General features: G+C 46.5%; 1 protein-coding gene across 11 annotated transcripts in view; it reads left to right on the top strand.

Moving 5' to 3' along the window:
* The first annotated feature begins 2,266 nt into the window (after positions 1-2,266).
* The window catches only part of PATJ (PATJ crumbs cell polarity complex component), a 155,527-nt gene continuing 150,110 nt past the window's right edge, over positions 2,267-7,683 (top strand). For 2 of the 11 annotated variants that reach the window (XM_075759212.1, XM_075759215.1), the window contains exon 1: positions 2,361-2,475. The gene's annotated coding sequence lies outside the window, so the exon portion shown is untranslated. Of the gene's footprint in view, positions 2,476-7,683 lie in introns of all 11 variants that reach the window. The other 9 variants (XM_075759214.1, XM_075759210.1, XM_075759208.1 and 6 more) reach the window with 8 other exon arrangements.

The raw sequence follows: 7,683 nt of genomic DNA, 5'->3' as shown, positions 1-7,683 counted from the left end.
AAATTTAAAAAGCCCAGGAGAGGTGAGAGGGGTGGTCTGTGCCACCCCGCGGCCCTTGCACCTGTCAGTGGCCCCCTGAGCCATGGTGTAAACCTGGGCTGGAGCAGGGCCCCGGCTGCCAGGCCTGGTCTGCTGGCGCAGCAGTCTGATTAAAGCAATAGTTTGAAATTGTTATTATGTTTTCACATAAAATTATGATTGTATTGTTAAAAATGCTTTTTAATTTTTAAGTGCATACTAAATGCCTGAGCAGGTAACTTTTATCTTCATCAGCATATGCTCTTTGTAAGGTATTTTGTGGCGATGACCAACCTTTTCTTTTTCTCAATTCTTTGAGGGTTATTTCATGTTTTTTCTCATGTTGGGTTTTGAAGGTGTCAGTAACTGCTGGGGATCCTGGACTGTTTGTAGGAGCTGGAGAGGCTGTTTGGGTAAACATATCCAGGAAAGGCAGCACTACTGTCTGAAGCTTACATCTGCTCTAGAAGCACATCCTGAAAAACAAGTAGGGATGTAGAAACCAAAAAAGGCTGAAAGCAGCTGCAAGATAGTATTTAAAAGAATGTTATTACCCAGCCCTTCTGGAAGTCCTTCGGGTTTATTGGACATTATTGTGGTGAATGAATGGTGACTTATATACGAGTGTCAGTACCAATAAAAGGTTTGTCACAGTCCCTGATGTTCAAAGAATTGGTGAAAACGTGGATTTAAAATGTGTGGATGGCTGACAAATTGCTCTCAGCCAGTGATGTGAAATATTGCCATCTAACAGCTTTTTGGGAGATTTGTGTAAACTAAATTGGCAGCGTGGAGTTCAGCAGGCAAAGTATGCAAATGAAAATTGATACTCCTTTCAGCAACTGGAAGAGAAAGGCCGGGGCCAGAGTGCACCTGCTCCGTAATGAACTCAGCCCTCCGAGATCAAGACTGAGGTGCACTGATGAGAAAAGTGCTTGGCTTTTTTGTCTGCAGTGCATCTCTCGGATGGATAAATACATGACTTGCTGTTCATCACTGTCAAGAAAATTGTCACTTCTCACGAGCGCTACATTAATTAAAATTGAGAGTAAGCACTGGGAAGTTAGGCATTTGGAATCTGATTTTTTTTTTTAAAAAGGAGGATGAAATAGTATGTTCTTTGCATGTTGCATAGTGCAACTGCTGTTGCTTTGTAAAACAAAACAGGCACTAGGAAGAGGGGAAATCAATCCAAAGTTATGAGCTGAAATTCATTTCCAAACCTTTTATAGTCCTTATCCTATGTAATTAACAGGGTTGTGTAAGATCTGTTGTAAATGAGCTAGTGAAACAGTGTAGCAGAATAAAAATTATTTTTTTTGAGTTTCACCTGACATTTTGTGTGTGTGTACCCATATATCATAAAAATAATTCTGAAAGCAGACTACCATATGAGTTTCAGAGGTAGAAAGTACCCACAGATCCCACAATTAACTTCCACTACAATGGTGCCTGTTGAAAACTTTGCTTTTATTCCGTACTCTTGAGATGCCCCTGCAGGGGCTGAAGCTACAGCTCCCACACACAAGCCATTCCAGGCAATGTGCCACATCTCTCGGAAGCTGCAGGTAACGTGATGTGTTTCGGCAGCTGTGCTGGTTCCGTGTTGCTGGTTGTGCATCACTGATTCGGTGCTCTGTGGGGGAAGTTACAATCCCTTAACTCCATCCAAGTCTCCTACAGCTTTTGCTGTTCCCTTCATGGAAGTGGTAGGGGCTGGAATTTGAGTTCAGAAGGGCTCTGAATTCCTGTTTGGACACCAGCTTACTGCAAATGAGTACAAATAAAGCTTTTCTACAAAGTTTACACCTACATTTTGCCCTCACTGGGGCGTTTGGTGGCCATATCAATATTACATCTTTTAGGCCTACGATTTTTAAATACACTGGTAGATCAGGATCATCTGAAAACTGACTTGGCTTTTAAGCTCAGCATTTCACAGAGCAGCTTTGCTAGTTCCTGTGGCCAGACTGAACGTCCCGTTCACAAGCTTCAGCCCCGGACCTTTGCCTGCAGCCCCCTGTGCTCCGTCCCCGGTGCCTCATCTTCACGGGAGGGCCAGGTCCTGCCCTTCTCGGGCTACCAGTCGCGCTCGGGTCACTCCTGCGCTTCTCTCCCTAACGCCTGAGCGCTCACCCCTGCTCCTATGCACCGCTCAGCCGGAGGTGCAGGCCTTCCCCGAGCCGGGAATGGGTGCTTGCTGGGAGCGGTGCTTCTCCTGCCGGCCCGGCCCAGGGGTACCGGCGCTACGTGCCTGCCTGGACGCGGTCTGCGGGCCGCTCCCGCCCCCGCCGCAGGGATACGACCCGGCCGTCCCCCGGGAGGCGGCTCTCCAGCCGCGCCGCCCCGGCTTCCTGCGCTCCAGGTGAGCCGTGCTCGCCCCTGCTTCCCGCTTCCGCCCAGGTGAGAGCCGGCGGCCATCGCGCCGCTCCGACTGCCGCCGCCTCCCGCCCGCAGGTACCGTGCGGCGGGGAGCCCCGCGCCCGCCCCGGCCCCTTCCCCCGGCCCCGCCACGGCGGCTGCCCTGAGCGCCGCCCGCCACCCCGGCGGCTGCCCGCGGCCCGGCCGTGCGGCCCTTCGCCTCAGCAGCGCCCTCAGCGCTGAGGGGAGTCCGCCGCTGCCCCCCTCCTCCCTGCCTGGCTCGGTCCCGGGCCCCTAGCACTGGCGTGGGCCGGACTGTCGGTAGCGAAGGCGGTGGGGCTGGGGAAGGGCGGAGGGGCGGCTCTCCGCCGGCCGGCATGCCCCTGAGGGGCGGCCTCGACGCCCCGGTAGCCGGCGGGTGTGGTTTTAGGGAGGGGGCGACTCGCTGCAGGTATGCCAGCTCGTTGTGAGGGCTCTTCTGGGGCACTTAAATTCCTTCTTCAGACACCGACCTTCTGCCCGGCGCTAGCTCTTGGCTGCGGTGTAAATCCTCGGGAGAAGGGTTTCCTATCATCTCCCTTCTTCAGCGCCTGGCCTGTATCTTGATGTGAACACCTCCATGGTCAGGATACCAGCCTGGAGCTGGCCAGGGACTCCCACCTCACAGCCCTTTAAGTTTCAGGCACCGGGGGCCTTGGCGGCTCCCAGATGCCCCCGGTGAAGGCTAGGGAGAGCTGCATGGCTCCTGATGGTGGGCGAAGGAGTCCTCTTAGTGCCATGTTGTTGTGCAAAGAGTTTCCATTGCTTCGAGAGGCTGTGTCGTGAGGAGGAGAGGAGGTGCTAGGGAGGTAACACGCCGTTTGCCACTCTTTCTGTCAGTGCCTGTCAATTTGGAGATTCTTAACAAAGCAGGTTTTTTTCTTTATTTAGGGGTTGATTAATAAGAAAACAGTTCTTCTGCGTTCCTTGTAAATTTTTGAAGCTTAGAAATTCAGTATGGTTCCAGGTCTAACAACTCTCATCCCCCATGAAGTGATTTGTTAATCATGTACATTGTCATCATAGCAATTCTAGGGTTTATTGGCTAATTTCAGTAGAATATGACAATATTTAGATTTCAGAAACAAGTTTTCCTCAAGCTTTGTGAGGTTTCTGAGACCATGTTACTGCTCTGCAGAGAATAGCTTCAGCGTGAGGTCACCCTTCTATTAGACATCAGAGAACCCACACTGGCACTTCCCTAGAGGCTGAAGTCCACAGGAATTCAGGTTCTGCTTGTTAAAAGTTAGCATGCCTTGAGAGTGAGTAAGTCTCCTCTTGATCTGCATGAAGACCGGTAATCACAGATGCTGAGTTGTTTTGGTTTGGTTTTTTTTTGCTTTCCTCATCTTGCGGTCACTAATCATATGTAACAACTGGACACACTCAGTTTGCCCATGGAGTAGGTTTTTTTTAATGTTTAACAATATTTAGCTTTGACCTGCTTTACCCTGGAGATGCGTGGTCTTTAGGTACTCGCAGCACTGTTTGGTAGTTTTCTTCTTTTGAGTGCCCGGAGCAGTCAGCACGTGCTCTGTAGCACTTTTTATGAATATTGCAGCATTACAATATTGGTGGTTTCATCTGAAAGGTGTGTGCACGCTAAGCGTGGTCAGACTGAATTCTTCTGTACGTTACCAGGATGGAAAACTGAGCATAACATGTAGGACAGCAAAATATGTTTTAGAATAGTGGTGTTTTTTCACAGTACATAGTCATTTGATGGCACGTAAATATTATAATTTTTAATATCTGAAGTTACAGGTGATGCTGTATTATGAAAATTTAGGATTAAGATCACACTAACAAATCCTGTGTTCCCTTTCTTTTGTCTTTATCAAATTTTAAATTCTTTGGGCTGAAATTTTCCAAGTCAGAGATCTCCCTGATGAGGAAGACGATACGCGCCATATCAGTCACTCCTGATAACAGGGCCAGGAAAAATTACAATCGCATTAGTGCGGAAAGGTGACTTTGGATTGGGATGTACCTTTGGCTGTTCCCCTGGCAGGCTGCTCAGTTTGGCCATGTTAGAAGCCTTTGAAAAATAGCAGGAGTTAGTATTTGTGCATTAAGGACTCGTGGCGTTTAATATGTCCCAAAAGATAACTCCCATGCTGAGCAGGGAGAGCCTCCCATGAGGCAGGACTTTCCCTGCAGGCATGTCTCCTGGAAGGACAGAGCTTGTTGGAGGCCAAGTTGAAGGACATAGGGCAGAAGCGGTTGTAGTTGTTAGGTGGGTGGGGAGAAATGGGCAGAAGAATCTCTGCTGGCTAAACCACGTCCTCCTCCAGACCCCAGCAGGAAAACCCTTGTTTTTGTCGTTCAGCAGCCCTTTGCGGAGGGCAGGTGTCTGTCAAGGCCACTGCCAGGGGGGTCCTGTTCCCGTCTGGCTCTGGGACGTGCCAGGGTTGAGCACCCGGTGTCTCTGTGCAAGTGGCAGGTGTCTGGTGGGGGGCTGATGGCAGTGGAAGACTTAAACCTTTCAGCTCTTCTGATGACCTCTGCTGGCATCAGCATGGGGGAATTCCTTTTTTCTTAGTCCGCTTTTGAAGAAGATCCAAGTCTTAGGATTTCGTACAAAACCTTATGAAACTTTCCCGCTCCCTATGATGCGTTAAGTTCAGCTCTCAAAAGTGAAGACAGTAAAAACCCAGATGCATGCTGTGCTGGAGTGTGGGGTTTTTTTCTGGTGTTAGAAAACCAGAAGGCTAAACTTTCTGAAATTCATTTTTTTCTCAATAATTTTACAGTTATATTGGGAGTTGTAACATACATTTTTTGAACTGAGGTTTCCAGTTTTGTCTACCAGTAAGGTAAAGGAGTGGCTGTAGAAATCGGAGAATGGAGCTAAGGAAGTTGAATGCAGAGTGGGTGAACTGATTTTAACAAGACAAACCAGAGTGTTTTGGATTAGTCTTCAAAATTATTGCCTAGGAATGGGTCTCCTAATTTAGCAACTGTCTGTTGACACCCTGCTTGGACTTACCATTGGTGTTTGGAAATTGTTTAAGGATAAGCTGTTTGGACCCCTAAATGTAAACAGCTCAATAGTCCGTGGAGTTAAATTATACGTTACTTGAAAACTTTTAAATTAGTTTATATTTTCAGGGACCCCCTCACACCAGAAGGAGCTGTTTACTTTAAAATATAACACACTTTCCCCCCACTCTTTTTATGAAAGAAAGGAGAACAAAGAAACATTGAGGGTGGTTTTAACATATTGTACCAAAAAAAAAAAAACCCAACATCATTAAAACCATTGCAAGCTGGCTGGAGGCCAGCTTTGATCACGAGGAATCCCAAAGTGCTGTGTAAACTTGAACTGTTATATGAACTGTACCTGAGGTCCACTTCGGCGTCCACCGGCACAGAGAGGTCTGCAATGGCTCTTAGCAACAACGCTTTGGAGCAGCTCGAGCAGAAAGCTGAAACTTTCTCTAGTTTTTTTTCCCCCCTCCTTCTCCAGGAGACTTCTGCCTAGATGGAGCCTAGTTCTCTCACCTACATTTTTCTGTGTAAATTTTTCTTTCTTGGATCTGTACTCATCATCGTAATTGCTATTGTTACGCCCGCTGTAATGGAAAAAAGATTAATCTTGAGGACTGTCAGCGCGGCACTTTGAGGCTGGTTTTGAATGATGCAGGCTATTTCTCATGGTGCACTTTGCCAGTGCAGCTGAGCTGCTGCAACCGCTTGCTGCTGCTGCAAGGTGTGGTCCTGCTTCCCTGGCACGTCTCATCCTCCTCGTGCGTGCCAGTGCTGGCACTTGAGAGCTAACTGGGCAAAAAGCTCACCCTACCAAAATGTGAAGGTTTTTTCTGTGTGTTTAGCTCTCTGCTCCAGCTCACTGTGGGATCAGATGAATGAGTGCAAGCGCAGATGGAAAGGGAAGAAAAAAATGCCTGAAAGAGGGCTGGAGAGCTGGACCAGCCTCTTGGCTTCAGCTATTAGATGGGCATGGTGTTGTCAAGTTGACGTTATTCCCTGCCATGCTGGATTTCTTTCTGGGGTTTAATCTTTTCCTCACCCTACTGCTGGTCTGAAGGTGTTTCAAACCACTTTTCCTCATAGGAGTTATTTTGCATCCCTTTCTGATGTTGCTTTGCTTGCTCTAAGTTTGTTACTTTTTTCTCTTTGAACTGTTGATGTGAAGTAGAAAAACAGAGGAGGGAAGTTAAATTGGAAAGAAAGAACAAATTTCCATATTCTTTGTCCTGTTTTGTTAATATTCATGCAATATTTTTAGTCAAGGAGGTTAAGTTTTGTCTTTTTGGTTTAGGTGAAGACTCAGGAATGTATAAGGAAATTGTATTTTGATCTGTTCTTCAGAATCAGATCTCAGCAGAGAATCAAAGGCTGCCGTGCTCTTAGAAGTGTTTTATTTCAAATGGAAAATAAAATAAAGCTGCAGCCCTTACAAAAGTTCAGATGCATTCCTGAAAATCTTTCAGGGGTTGTATGGGTGTGCTGCTTCAACTCTTGCTATGAGTATGATTTAAAATGACCTCCTAAATCTGTTAATAGTGTTGCAAAAGACTCATTTTGCTTGGCACTGGGTGGAAACCACGCAAACCCACTGAGTTCTGCAGGAATTCCTCCAGGAGCCAAAACTGCTCAGATACAGTAAAGGGTGCATAAATCTGAAATTGTGGTTTGTGCCGCACCTCCACTTTTTTTTTTCATTAGGTAAGTCAACTTAATGTGACTCCTCAGAAGAGAAGCTATTCACCTGCATAGTTACTATTTCGTTAAATAGAACAGTCCTTCCAGAACTCAAGATACTGTCAGTGTGAGCATAGACAGTGTCAGAGGCAGAGCTGAAAGGATCAGAGGTCCTGCTGGGAGAGAGCCCTGGGATGTGCTTACCCTGCTATTACATTCAGATGCATATGACCCTTTCTACTCTCGAATTGAAATATTAAAAAAGTAAATACAGAGCTTTTTTTAATATATAGATAGAAAGATATGGCTATTTCTGTTCCAAAATAATTCCAAATATATTATTCTGAAATAACACGATTATATACTGTGTAGAGTTAAAATTATGTAAATTGTGCTATTAAATGGCTGACTTCTTTCAGAGGAGCTTGTGCTAAGTGAAGAAATCTTGTTTCTTGTGTATGTTTTGGTGTAACTGCCTTGACAGATTTCAGAATGACAGGCTCCACATCAGCATAATAACATGCAAGTAAGGGTACAAATTTATCATCGCTGCTAATTGCAAGTCTGCTGTTTTTATGCTGCCATCTAGGCCTCAGCCCC

The sequence above is a fragment of the Balearica regulorum genome, chromosome 8 (genome assembly GCF_011004875.1).
Source record: "Balearica regulorum gibbericeps isolate bBalReg1 chromosome 8, bBalReg1.pri, whole genome shotgun sequence".
In the NCBI taxonomy this organism is placed as follows: Eukaryota; Metazoa; Chordata; class Aves; order Gruiformes; family Gruidae; genus Balearica; species Balearica regulorum.
The sequence above is the reverse complement of the archived record's forward strand: the minus strand, read 5'-3'. Positions and strand labels throughout refer to the sequence as shown.